At 41.9% G+C, this 15333-nt stretch overlaps 1 protein-coding gene across 3 annotated transcripts in view; it reads right to left on the bottom strand.

Moving 5' to 3' along the window:
* The window catches only part of LOC149462135 (S-adenosylhomocysteine hydrolase-like protein 1), a 461588-nt gene that overhangs the window by 4141 nt on the left and 442114 nt on the right, over positions 1–15333 (bottom strand). The gene's annotated exons all lie outside the window — the stretch shown is intronic.

Here is a 15333-nt window from a genome sequence, read left to right as displayed (position 1 = left end):
TTCCTTTTGTGAATGGACAGTATCCTCAATAAACAGGAGCCTCTGTACAGAGCACTCTCTGCTCATTCACTGTCCATCGCAACCGAGACTGCAGAGAAAAGGAAGGGTGAATCCATGTCTTCAGCCTTTTCCTCTGTCTCAAAAGTGAGACATCAGGGAGCCTTTAGATCCCTGATATTTCACCAAAGCCCCCCCTCAACAGTGTAGTGATAAAAAATAAATTGTAAAAAAACAAAAAAAATTAAGGGCTCATTGACACTGGTTCTTTGGCCCATACAGTGTGAAAAGGTGATTTGTTTTGCAGCTGGAGCCGTCTGTCAAATTAGGACCTGCGGCTCTGTCCTTATAGATCAACAGATGTGCAGGTGTGGGTGAGTGGCCCTGAATACACACTGTGTTCAGAGCTGTACACATGCATCCACATTGTGCATAAAAAAAAATATCCATGCTGGGTTAAACCAATATTTACACTACTAAAGCAGCCACTGGAACAACTTGATACCAATTGAAACTACAACAAAATCAAATATCAGCAGCGCTAAAATAGCCGTATAAAAGGCTATAAAGAATCATAAAATCACATAACTAAATCCAAGTGTATATTCACAACCCACAAAATAAGTGAATAAATCATAAGCAATGCAAAAGTGATTATATAATCATCACCCCGACGGTTAACAATAAAGTGTCGTGCAAACAAATCAATTCACTGTCGGGGTGATGATTATATAAAGTTAATCACTTTTGCATTGCTTATGATTTATTCAATCATCACCCCGACAGTGAATTGATTTGTTTGCACGACACTTTATTGTTAACCGTCGGGGTGATGATTATATAATCACTTTTGCATTGCTTATGATTTATTCACTTATTTTGTGGGTTGTGTATATACACTTGTATTTGTGTGATTTTATGATTCTTTATAGCCTTTTATACGGCTGTGATAGATATTTTGGGCCTACAATAATTTTTAACATTATTGTGAACTTCTGATAGGGGTCTCAATTCCTACAGCTTATTTACCATCTGTTGCATCACCTCAACAACCCCCCTTAGAAGGTTTCCTGTAGAGGTTTATAACAGTATGGCCACCTGGATGACTAAGCCCTGTAGTAGTCATTTCTAACACCTCCTAGGGAGTATTGTCATAGATCTTCCTGTGGGAACTGACTTCAAAGGACATTGGCCTATGCAGTTGGCCAATATCTTTCACAAATCACAGAGCGGGGGAGTTTGAACAGAAATGGCAAAATACTGGAACCTATTGAAGGGTGTGACTACCTGGAATGGAGGGGGGAAGGGTATAAAAGTATGCCATTGCTCACATTTCTGCCTCTGTCTCCTTGCCTCTTTGCAAGCCCAGTCATCAGGATGTCTGTGTAACGTATTATTCTGTGTTTTTCTTTAACCTTCTTTCCTGTAGTCATCTCTTTGTATTGGTAATATTCTGTATTTGCATTGTAATATTACTACTTTTAAAGTTATATCGGCTACATTATATTTTGTTATATTTGATTATTAGCAAGCTTCTTTTCTTTGTAAATAAATTAGATCTTTATTTTTTGCACAGTTGTTATCATTTGGTATTAACATTATTGGTTTTAGCCACATGAGAATTGGCTAAATTCATGTATAGACAAAAGGTTGTAATCACTTATTACATTTATAATCTTAGATAGAACCAAGTGAATAAGTGCGGTAGCAAAACCGCCAAAACAAGGCTATTTTAGCACTGCTGTTATTGATTTTGTTACCTGCATCCACATTCCTGTCACATTAGGACGTGCTGCTGTGTTCGAAGAGCCACTGCATCCCTATACAGTAACATAGCCTGCCTACATACTCCAGCCACATAAAAAACACTGATTCATACTGTGCAGGCCACAGTGCCCATGTGAATGTGCCCAAAGACCTCATTCACGCACAGAACTTTATTTCTTAAGTCAGCTTTATCATTTGGATTTAGCAGAAAGTTTACAAGTAATTTTGTATTTGTGTCCACTAATAATGATTTTAGTGTATTTTTATTGAAAATATTGTTTCAATATGGGGGGGGGATCCTGCCAGATTGTGAGGGGCCCCATAGTTTCTAACAGCAGCCCTGGACACATGACTCTCACAAGTGACTGACATCTGGGCTGCAAATAATAGCATGGCTTCATCTTCTCTTTACTAAGTGGGAGGCAAGAGTGGTTGCACTCAACAAATGGGTAACTGGGTTCTGAGGAGAGATTGGTGCATTGCTTATTAACTATGAACCACATAATTATTTCCAAACTGAATAGTTAATATTTGGCAGCAATTTCTGTGCACTTTGGAAAAGTAGATCGATAAGGGAGTGCAAACTTGATTTGCAGAATTTCAGGGTAACATACAAGTTTATTGTTTTCATGTGTAGCAAGCGATAAAGCTTATTTTATTTTTCTATGGCATTTTTTAAAGCAGCTAAGACCATTAATTGGTATATGAATCATAGCAATGAATATTTTTAAATAACAAAATTGCAGAATTTCCCAATGTTTTCATTCGGTAACATATTTTAAAAGAAGTTTAGGTTTTTTTTCTGAAATCATACTTACCTAGATGGATACAGCATTGGTCCGATGCTGCATCTGTCCCCTGACAGGTCTAACACTGAGAACTGAGCGATCAAACACCTGCTCAGTTCACAGCGCTCTGTGAGCAGAGAGCTGGTGATAGTCACTGCTCTCTGCTCTGACAACCAAGCCCCCCCTCTCACCAGCGCTCACTGGAGCTCTGGGCTGCGGAAGGGGAGGGAGCGGGTGACTCAGGCTCTCAGATCGATGAGAGGCTGAGCCAGGTATCAGTCCATACATCTGGGTGGATCCCAACTTTAAAGCCGTGATCTTTATCCAGCCTGGACCAACAGAGTGGCATCAACTGACAGGGGACTTTAGCCCATTGTTGGCTGAAAATGGGTCACAGGAGTGCAGAAAAAAACTGCACTCCTGTGATCATCAGAAGTACAGCCAAACAGGCTTTGGCTGTACTTCTCCTTTAAAGGGTTAGTTCACATTAAAGGTATATGGTCAATTTTTATTTTTTTACAGCGGCCAGAACCCCTGCTTATATGCATTTCTCAGCCTTATCCATTATTTTCATTTAATTTGGTCACCCACTTGTCAATAGCAGGGATCACCTCCCTTCTCAATTGGGACAGAATCAATCCCTAAGTATGTCGGGAAGCACTTGTTCAATTGGTGACTCATTGTTCAGTTGATATCTGTATGCAGGGATGGGGGCTTTTGTCATTTGCGTCCTAACAGCTTTCTAAAGGTTATTAAGATGAGACAATCCCCCAAATATAAAGCAATGTGCCTGTTAGTCTCATCTCGCTAGTACAATATACCATCTTTAAAAGAGTTTATAACTAATTTCTTGTCTTATGCGTCTTATTGATGAGATGTGTACCAATAAGGGAGCATCCTAGTTCACGTTCCATGCCCCAAAGAAATATAGTTTATGTTCTCTAATTCTTCCGTGAGGAACGTATAGGAGGTTTACATTAGTCTACTGAAAATAAGTTTTCCCACCCAAATGGATTTCATTGATTAAGTTGGTAGTTCATTGATTAAGTTGTACTAGGTTAATATGAAGAATATGTTTTAGGTGAAATGATCTCCATTCATACATGGGAAAACCTCCCAAGCTTGGGTGTATTATTATACAGGATTTATATAGCGCCAACAGTTTGCTCAGCGGTTTACAATATAACAAGAGACAATACAGCAAAAGTACTGTTCAATACAAGAGGGTTAGGAGGGCCCTGCTCCTTGGAGCTTATAAATCCTTTAGTACTAATGGTGTGCCTTTTTTTTAATACATTTGAAGCATTTTTAGTCTCCATCTCTCACTTGAGAGATGAGCTGTTCAACCAATTGATGATAGAGGATGGGAAAGGGGTCATAACTAAATTTTTAATCATTTAATTGCAGACCTAGTGGTGCTGGTTGTCAACAATAAGACGCTGGAAAAAGGCTTCTATGACAAATAGGATGGATTCTCCCACCATAGTTTTTTTGAGTGGTACGTATAGTTTATCCTACAGGTTCCAATTCAGAATTCTTGCCCCTGCTACAGCTTTAAAATATATGAGTAGGTCTGCGGGCCCCAAAACACCTCCTGTTTTAGGTCAGCACAGGCTATTTTATTCACGTAGCTTCCTCATGTGAGAATAACATTTTAGTTTGCTTACTAGTACACATTAGTTATTAGTCCACAGAGCCAGCCAGAGGGGGTCGTAAAACTGTTGGATAATGAGTGAGGAATTGAGGAATCCCATGTCCAAATTAAGGCTGTTATCTTTTGTATCAAATAAAAATATTCTTAGTACAAACGTTTTCCTTTCCTGGATAGTTTTGAAATTCCCTTTAAGAACTAAGATATAGAGGTCTTCCATCTTCTAAATCACCCTTGTAATTCTCACATAAAGGCTTACCAGAATGAGTATGACACCCAAATTAATGAGTAGTCAAAATGTGCGTAATTCACAGCAATGCCTTGATGTCAGAATGGCTATGGAATTCCACCATTCTCGTGTAAGGATTCCCCCCAGGTCTCCCACACATACAGGGACAAAAAATAGCCAAGAGTGCTCCAAATAGTGAAAATCCTGTAGCTAAAAACTTTATTAAACCAAATAATTTACACTCACTGTATTCTCAGAAAAGAGCACTGTACAAAACAATACTCAGGACCCGAGCCCGATCGGTAAAGCTTTCTTGTGCATGATGACATTAAAACATCAGGCTCCGCCCCATGTGTTTCTTCACAACTGATGTCATCTGGGGCTGTGGTTGACCTCTCTCTCTCTCTTTGTATATATATATATATATATATATACACACACATATATATATATATTTTATATATATATATATATATATATATATATATATATATATATATATATATATATATATATATATATATATATATATATATATATACACACACACACAGTGGGGATCGAAAGTTTGGGCACCCCAGCTAAAAATTTGTATTAATGTGCATAAAGAAGCCAAGGAGAGATGGAAAAATCTCCAAAAGGCATCAAATTACAGATTAGACATTCTTATAATATGTTAACAAAAGTTAGATTTTATTTCCATCATTTACACTTTCAAAATAACAGAAAACAAAAAAATGGCGTCTGCAAAAGTTTGGGCACCCTGCAGAATTTATAGCATGCACTGCCCCCTTTGCAAAGCTGAGACCTGCCAGTGTCATGGATTGTTCTCAATCATCGTCTGGGAAGACCAGGTGATGTCAATCTCAAAGGTTTTAAATGCCCAGAGTCATCTGACTTTGCCCCAACAATCAGCACCATGGGTTCTTCTAAGCAGTTGTCTAGAAAACTGAAACTGAAAATAGTTGACGCTGGAGAAGGCTATAAGAAGATAGCAAAGCGTTTTCAGATGTCAATGTCCTCTGTTCGGAATGTAATTAAGAAATGGCAGTCATCAGGAACAGTGGAAGTTAAAGCAAGATCTGGAAGACCAAGAAAAATATCAGACAGAACAGCTCGCAGGATTGTGTGAAAAACAATTCAAAACCCACGTTTGACTGCACGATCCCTCCAGAAAGATCTGGCAGACACTGGAGTTGTGGTACACTATTCCACTATAAAGAGATACTTGTACAAATATGGTCTTCATGGAAGAGTCATCAGAAGAAAACCTCTTCTACGTCCTCACCACAAAAATCATCGTTTGAACTTTGCAAATGAACATATAGACAAGCCTGATGCATTATGGAAACAAGTTCTGTGGACCAATAAGGTTAAAATTGAACTTTTTGGCCGGAATGAGCAAAGGTACGTTTGGAGAAGAAGGGGCACAGAATTGAATGAAAAGAACCTCTGTCCAACTGTTAAGCATGGGGTTGGATCAATCATGCTTTGGGGTTGTGTTGCAGCCAGTGGCACAGGGAACATCTCACGAGTAGAAGGAAAAATGGATTCAATAAAATTTCAGCAAATTTTGGATGGTAACTTGATGCCATCTGTGAAAAAGCTGAAGTTAAAGAGAGGATGGCTTCTACAAATGGATAATGATCCTAAACACACCTCAAAATCCACGGGGGATTACATCAAGAGGCGTAAACTGAAGGTTTTGCCATGGCCTTCACAATCTCCTGACCTCAACATAATTGAAAATCTATGGAAAAAAAAAAGAGCAGTGCGTGACAGACAGCCCAGAAATCTCAAAGAACTGGAAGAATTTTGTAAGGAAGAATGGGCAAAGATACCTCAAACAAGAATTGAAAGACTCTTGGCTGGCTACAAAAAGCGTTTACAAGCTGTGATACTTGCCAAAGGGGGCAGTACAAGATATTAACTCTGCAGGGTGCCCAAACTTTTGCAGACGCCATTTTTTTGTTTTCTGTTATTTTGAAAGTGTAAATGATGAAAATAAAATCTAACTTTTGTTGACATATTATAAGAATGTCTAATCTGTAATTTGATGCCTTTTGGAGATTTTTCCATCTTTCTTTGGCTTCTTTATGCACATTAATACAAATTTTTAGCTGGGGTGCCCAAACTTTCGATCCCCACTGTATGTGTATATATATATATACACATACACACACACATATATATACAAAATGTGTATAAAATAATAGCAGTGTGTTAAAAACGTGAATAAAGCTTAACATTCTTTTAATAGCTTTTATTTCCATACACACAAATGCATTGGGAACACTACACATTCTATTCCAAATCAAAACATGAAGAAAAATATATCAAATTTGTGTTGTTCTTCTAAAAACAATTGAAGAAAAGTGAATATTAGACTGTTCAAAAAAATAGTAGTGTTTGTATTCTTCTTTACAAACTCAAACATTCACTATATAAACTGAAAAATGTTTGAAGATTTTGCTTTCCTTTGAATCACTTAATGAATATTTAGTTGTATAACCACTGCTTCTGAGAACTGCTGTACATCTGTGTTGCATGGAATCAACCAACTTCTGGCACCTGTGAACAGGTATTCAAGCCCAGGATGATTGGACTACATTCCACAGTTCTCTATATCTTGGTTTTTTCCTCAGAAACTGCATTTTTGATGTCACCCCACAAGTTTTCTATTGGATTAAGATCCGGGGATCAGGCTGGCCACTCCATAACGTCAATCTTGTTGGTCTGGAACCAAGATATTGCACGTTTACTGGTGTGTTTGGGGCCGTTGTCTTGTTGGAACACCCATTTCAAGGGCATTTCCTCTTCAGCATAAGGCAGCATGACCTCTTCAAGTATTCTGATGTATTCAAACTGATCCATGATCCCTGGTATGCGATAAATAGGCCCAACACCGTAGTATGAGAAACATCCCCATATCATGATGCTTGTGCAACCATGCTTCACTGTCTTCACAGTGTACTGTGGCTTGAATTCAGTGTTTGGTCGTCTAACAAACTGTCTCCGGCCACTAGACCCAAAAAGAACAATCTTATTTTTATCAGTCCACAAAATGTTGCACCATTTCTCTTTAGGCCAGTCAATGTGCTCTTTGGCAAATTGTAACCTCTTCAGCACATGTCTTTTTTTCAACAGGGGGACTTTGCGGGGGCTTCTTGCAGATAGCTTGGCTTCACATAGGCGTCTTCTAATTGTAATCTTCCTATAATCTTCCTGGAGCTGATTGTTGGCTGATTCCTTGCCATTTTGGCTATTCTGCTATCCATTTGAATGGTAGTTTTTCGCTTTCTTCCACATCTTTCAGGTTTTGGTTACCATTTTAAAGAATTGGCGATCATTTTAGCTGAGCAGCCTATCAATTTCTGCACTTCTTTATATGTTTTCCCCTCTCCAATCAACTTTTTAATCAAGGTACGCTGTTCTTCTGAACAATGTCTGGAAAGACCCATTTTCCTCAGAATTTCAGAGAGAAATGCACTGTAACCAGCATGTACAACATTTGCTGCCTTCCTTCCTTAAATAATAATAATAATTGCCACCTTTTTTTCAAAGAATGACTTACCTCACTAATAGAACTCCACACTGCTATTATTTTGAACATGCCCCTTTCAATTAGTGATTCAATTACACAGAATCAGCAGCATGCATGTCATGACTGTTGAGTCTGTTGGATTTCTATTACTCTACTACACCTGCTAGTAAATTATTTGCCATGTAGAAATATCATTTCTACCAAAAACAGTGATCAGGTTAGTGATGTCTGACTGCTATTATTTTGAACACAACTATATACATATATATACACACACACACACACACACACACAGTGAAGGAAATAAGTATTTGATCCCCTGCTGATTTTGAATGTTTGCCCACTCACAAAGAAATGATCAGTCTAAAAATCGAATGGTAGGTGTATTGTAACACTGAGAGACAGAATATCAACAGAAAATTTCAAAAGAAATGCATGTCTAACAAATTATGCAACGATTTGCATGTTCATGAGGGAAATAAGTATTTGATCCCCTATCAATCAGCAGGATTTCTGGCTACAAGGTGTCTTTCATACAGATAACAAGATGAGATTAGAAGCAGTCTCTTAAAGGGAGTGCTGCTAATCTCATTTTGTTACCTGTATAAAGGACACCTGTCCACAGGAGCAATCAAGCAATCAGATTCCAAACTCTCCATCATGGCAAAGACCAAAGAGCTGTCCAAGGATGTAAAGGACAAGATTGTAGACCTACACAAGGCTGAACTGGGCTACAAAACTATCAACAAGCAGCTTGTTGAGAAGATGACAACAGTTAGTGCAATCATTCGCAAATGGAAGAAACACAAAACAACTGTCAGTCTCCCTAGGTCCGGTGCACCATGCAAGATCTCACCTCGTGGAGTTTCAATGATCATGAGAACAGTGAGGAATCATCCCAGAACTACACATGAGGGTTCTTATCAATGATTGGGACCACAGTCACCAAGATAACAATTGGTAACACACTACGCCGACAAGGATTGAAATCCTGCAGTGCCTGCAAGGTCCCTTTGCTCAAAAAAGCACATGTCCAGGCCCGTCTGAAGTTTGCCACTGAACATCTGAGTGATGCAGAGGAGGGCTGGTTGAAAGTGTTGTGATCAGATGAAACCAAAATCTAGCTCTTTGACATCAACTCAACTCGCCGTGTTTGGAGGAGGAGGAATGCTGCCTATGACCCCAAGAACACCATCCCAACTGTCAAACATGGTGGTGGAAACATTGTGCTTTGGGGGTGTTCTTCTGCTAAAGCGGACAGGACAACTGCACCGCATCATAGGGATGATGGACGGGGCAATGTACTGTCAAATCTTGGGTAAGAACCTTCTTCCCTCAGCCAGGGCATTGAAAATGGGTCGTGGATGGGTGTTCCAGCATGACAATGACCCAAAACACACGGCCAAGGCAACAAAGGAGTGGCTTAAGAAGAAGCACATTAAGGTCCTGGAGTGGCCTAGCCAGTCTCCAGACCTTAATCTGTGGAGGGAGCTGAAAGTTCGAATTCCCAAATGTCAGCCACCAAACCTTAATGACTTGGAGAGGATCTGCCAAGAGGAGTGGGCCAAAATCCCTCCTGAGATGTGTGCAAACCTGGTGGCCAACTACAGGAAACGTCTAACATCTGTGGCAAATCCCTTGTTGGCAATCACAAAGTACTAAGTCATGTTTTGTGAAGGGGATCAAATACTTATTTCCCTCATGAACATGCAAATCAGTGCATAATTTGTTAGACATGCATTTCTTTTGAATTTTGTGTTGCTATTCTGTCTCTCAGTGTTACAATACACCTACCATTTGATTTTTTAGACTGATCATTTCATTGTGAGTGGGCAAACATTCATGTGTGTGTATATATATATATATATATATATATATATATATATATATATACACACACACACATATACACACACACAGACATAGACAAGCGGTGATGTGTGTTGTCAGGATTTTTATGCAACACGCATCATCGCAGATGTATGGTATGAAAAGGGCATATAGAAAACAATTGTTTTCTATGTGCTCTTGTGTTGAGCTTGCGGTGATCATTGTTGATCAGTGAAGCTCAACACACCTGGTTCCTTTCTAAGTTTTCATTTCGTACATTTGGTAATAGAGAAAGGAAAATCTCTCTCTCTCTCTATACAAACACAGTGGGGGAAATAATTATTTATATCTCCTCCTTCGCACTCTCGCAGTGCATACAATCCACCACCCATTCCGATGGAAACATCCTGGACCTTGTCTTCTCCCACCTCTGCACTCCCCGCAACCTCACTAACACCCCCTTTCCTCTCTCTGACCACAACCTTATTACCTTCTCTATCTCCTCATCCTTTAACGCCTACCCCTCCAAATGCCATACTACCACTGGCCGAAACCTCCGTAACCTGAACCCTGCCCCCCTCCACTCTGCTGCTGATCAACTCCACGACAGCATCCTCCCCCTGTCCTGCCCCGACCTGGCTATGACTGCCTATAACAACTCGCTGTCAGCCGCCCTGGACTCACTAGTGCCTTTAACCACACGAAACATCAGACCCCGACCGCTCCAGCCTTGGCAGACTGATCACACCAAAACTCTCAAACAACACAGCCGTGCCCTGGAGCGACTATGGCGCAAAACCAGATCCCAACAAGCCTTCACCCGCTATAAATCTGCCTTCCACACCTACACCTCCTCCCTCCACACTGCCAAACAAGCCTACTTCCTGACCCTCATCAAGACCCTCTCCTCCAATCCTCGCCGACTCTTCTCCACCATTAACTCTCTACTCTCTCCGCCCCCACCTCCACCCAACACCTCACTCACCGCCCTTGAGATTGCCGATCACTTTAAAAACAAGATTGACACAATTCGCAAGGACATCGCCGCTCCTCAAACGCCCTCCAAACCCGTCCCCTCTCACACAGCTACCCCCTCATCACCCCTCTCCCTCGGCCTCACCACTGCTCTGACCTCCACCCCACCTAACATTCCTCACACTGTAGCCACCTCAACACTCCACACCTTCGACCTTACTACCATCGAGGAGGTCACCAAGGTCTTCTCTGATTCCCTGCCTCACCACCTGCCCCCTCGTCCCTATCCCCTCACAACTCCTACGACCTCCCTCCCCCTCCATCCTACGCTCCCTCACCCACATCTTCAATCTCTCCCTCTCCTCAGGCACTTTCCCCTCCCCTCTGAAACATGCACACATCACCCCCATACTTAAAAAGCCCTCCCTGGACCCCAATGACCCGAACAACCTCAGACACATCTCCCTGCTCCCTTTCACATCCAAACTCCTCGAGCGCTTAGTCTACAATCGCCTAAGCTCTCACCTCAACGACAACAACCTCCTCGATCCCCTCCAGTCCAGCTTCCATCCCCTACACTCCACCGAAACTGCCTTACTCAAACTCTCCAACGACCTGCTAACCACCAAAGTTAATGGCCACTATTCAGTGCTCCTACTGCTTGACCTCTCCGCGGCCTTCGAGACAGTCGACCACCCCCTCCTCCTCAAAAAACTACACTCTCTCGGCCTCAGATTCCGCTTTCTCCTGGCTCTCGTCCTACCTATCACAATGCTCCTTCAGCGTTACCTATAATGCTACCACCTCCCCCTCACTCCCCCTTTTTGTTGGGGTCCCTCAAGGCCCCATCCTCGGGCCCCTTCTCTTCTCTATCTACACCTCCTCCCTTGGCCAGCTCATACACTCTTATGGCTTCAACTACCACCTCTATGCCGACGACACACAAATCTATCTTTCAACCCCTCGCCTCACCCCTGCAATCTCCGCCCGAATCACAAACCTACTAAATGACATATCAGACTGGATGTCGCTCCACTTCCTTAAACTGAACCTCCAAAACCGAGCTCCTAGTCTTCCCCCCAGCCCGCACACCACCCCCCATTGACTACACCATCACGTCCAACAATGCCACTATCAGGCCCTCCCTGCAGGCCAGAGTACTTGTTGTTATTCTGGACTCCAACCTATCCTTCCAGCCCCAAGTCCAATCACTAACTAACTCATCCAGACTCCACCTCCGGAACATCGCCAAATCCGCACGTTCCTAACCCCAGAAAACACTAAACAGCTCATTCGCTCCCTCATCATATCACGACTCAATTACTGCAACTCCCTCCTCACTGGCCTGCCATGCCACAAGCTATCCCTGCTTCAGTCGATCCTGAATACGGCAGCCAGACTCATCCACCTTACCAACCGCTCAGTTTCCGCCACCCCCCTCTGTCAATCTCTGGCTTCTGATTGCACAACGGAACAAATTCAAAATCCTAACACTAACGTACAAAGCTGTCCATCATACTGCCCCAAATTACATCACCGACCTAATATCCAAGTACCACCCATCACACACTCCGCTCCTCTCAAGACCTCCTTCTCTTTAGTTCCCTGGTCTCCTCCCATGCCCGCCTCCAGGATTTCTCAAGGGCGTCACCCATCCTCTGGAACTTCCTATCCCAATCCATCAGACTATCACCTACTCTCCTCTCATTTAGGCGCACCCTGAAAACCCACCTCTTCAGGGAAGCCTACCCCACCCCCTGCTAACTGCCGATCGCTTCCATTCTTCCTACCACTCCATCCCCCACAGCTTTCTCCTCCTGTACCACTATCCCCTCCCTCCTAGATTGTAAGCTAGAAGGAGCAGGGCCCTCGAAACCCTCATGTATCACATTGTATTGTTATTGTACTGTTGCATGTTCTGTCTCCCTTTGTAATGTACAGCGCTGAGCGAACTGTTGGCGCTTTATAAATACTGTAAAATAATAAAAAAAATTATAAATTATTTGATCCCCTACAGATTTTGTACATTTGCCCACTTACAAAGAAATTAAGAGTCTATAATTTTTTATCATAGGTGTATTTTAAATGATAGAGACAGAATATCAACCAAACATCCAGAAAAAACACAAATGTTACAAAACTGAGTTGCAGTACAGTGAGTAAAATAAGTATTTGATCTACCAACCAACAATAAAAAACCGGAGTTGAAAACAGGAGTCTACTAACCTGTAAGTGACAACTGATCTTTCCTGTTAATATTGTAACTGGGATATGAGTGCTAGCAGGGTTGAAGGTTTTGTGTAGTGCACAGTATGCCACATGTATGCAGCAATGGAGCAACAGCTCCAGGATGGATACCGCTGTGACAGATGTGAGCGGCTTGCCCTTCTGGAATCTCGCATTAGGGATCTGGAGGAGCAAGTTGCAACACTGGGCAGAACTGACAACCTTGAAAGGGGTCTTCTGCTCTCTGAGCAGGTAGCTAATGGGATTTATGTGGAGGGTGGAGGGGCTAATCAGGATTATAAGGTAGGAAGATGGATTACTGTAACGAGAGGGAGTGGTAGGGACTCACAGAAAAGGAAGGCTGGCCCTGGGTTTGAGCATTTAAACAGATTTGCCAAGTTGGGTGAAGATGGGTGGGTGGCAAGCTCAGGGGTGGCAGCCCTGGATGTCACTGCTATCCCTAACAGCCGGGAGGGCAGACCATCTGGGAGGGGTGGTGAGGGTAGTGCAGGAAGGCCTAGACAGCTGGTGGTAGTAGGGGATTCTATGATCAGGACTGATAAAAAAAATTGTCGCCAGGATCGCCTCAACCAAATGGTTTGCTGTCTCCCTGGTGCCAGGGTTCGGCATGTGGTGGACCGGGTTGATAAATTACTGGGAGGGGCTGGGCATGACCCAGCTGTCTTGGTTCATGTTGGAACCAATGACAGAATACATGGAAGTTGGAGGCTCCTTAAGAATCAATTTAAAGAACTAGGCTGCAAGTTGAAGGGAAAGACCTCCAAGGTGATATTCTCTGAAATATTACCTGTGCCATGTGCAACTCAGGAAAGACAGGGGGAGATTAGAGAACTCCATTCATGGCTGAAGACCTGGTGTAAGAGGGAAGGATTTGGGTTTCTAGAGCACTGGGCTGACTTTTCATTGGGGTGCAACCTATATGCTAGAGATGGTCTGCACCTAAACGGAGGGGGGTCTACTGTGCTGGGGGAGAGGTTTATGGGAAGGCTGGAGGAGTATTTAAACTAGGATCGAGGGGGGAGGGAGAATTAGATTATAACGGGGTAGACAGATCATACAAGGGTCAGTACTTATTGGTTGGTGGAATGGGGAAAGATGGGGGGAGAGCTATGACAGATAATAAGGTTCCCATGTTACAAATAACCAGTGGAATTGGTACCATTTATATGAAAATAAAAAATATGCAAAATACATGTGAACAAAGTGTCAATCAATTAAAGTGTTTGTTCACCAATGCCAGAAGTCTGCCAAGCAAAATAGGTGAGTTGGAGGCTTTGTTGCATGAAGAGAACTATGATTTAATTGGTATTGCTGAATCTTGGCTTCATTCTTCTCATGACTGAGCCATTAATATTTCTGGCTATGTTCTCTTTCGGAGAGACAGAGTAAATAGGAAAGGTGGTGGTGTATGTCTCTATGTGAGAAGTGATCTCAGAGAGAGTGTGAAAGATAACCTAGTTGATTAAGAGTGTGATGAGGCTGAAGTATTATGGGTGGAACTGCACATGGGGGTACGTACTACAAAGGTAATCATTGGAGTTTGTTATAGGCCTCCCAGTGTTAATGAGGAGTTGGAGACTCAGCTCTTTGCACAGATCGAAAGGGCTGCAAGGGCTGGGACAGTGATAATAATGGGGGATTTTAACTACTCGGAAATTGACTGGAGTAATGGTACTGCAGGAACTGTTGAAGGGCAAACATTTTTAAACCTACTAAAGGACAATATTATGGTACAATTCATAGAGGCCCATACTAGGATTGATGCTTTGCTGGACCTTGTAATCTCAAACCATGCAGAGCTTATTACGAATGTCCATATAAAAGAACATCTGGGTAGCAGTGCCCAGAACATGATTTTATTTATTGTTAGCTGTAAACAGCAAGCACATATGGGAAAAAAAATGCTTAATTTCAATTGGAATATTGGCATTGATGAACACAACACAGAAATGGGAGTCCTTCAAAAAGACTGTATGTGAACACACTGCAAAATGTATTCAAATGGGCAACAAGTTAAAAAGGCTAAAAATCAAACCTATGTGGCTTATGGCCAAAAAAATTAAGGAACACTATCATCGTTTAAACATTGCAAAGAATATAACAGAATATGCAAAAAAGAAATAAAAGCCGCAAAAATCGAAATCAAACGACAGATTGCAAAAGATAGCAGGACCAACCCCAAAAAATTCTTCAAATATATTAATAGTAAAGAGGTTCGGTCCGAGCATGTAGGCCCTTTACAAAATAATCTAGAGTGGGTGACTGGGGACAAAGAGCAGGCAAATTTATTTAATACCTTCTTCAG

This window comes from Staurois parvus, unplaced genomic scaffold (assembly GCF_062004578.1).
Source record: "Staurois parvus isolate SC_StPar_1 unplaced genomic scaffold, SC_StPar_1.0 ptg000185l, whole genome shotgun sequence".
Classification (NCBI taxonomy): domain Eukaryota; kingdom Metazoa; phylum Chordata; class Amphibia; order Anura; family Ranidae; genus Staurois; species Staurois parvus.
The sequence above is the reverse complement of the archived record's forward strand: the minus strand, read 5'-3'. Positions and strand labels throughout refer to the sequence as shown.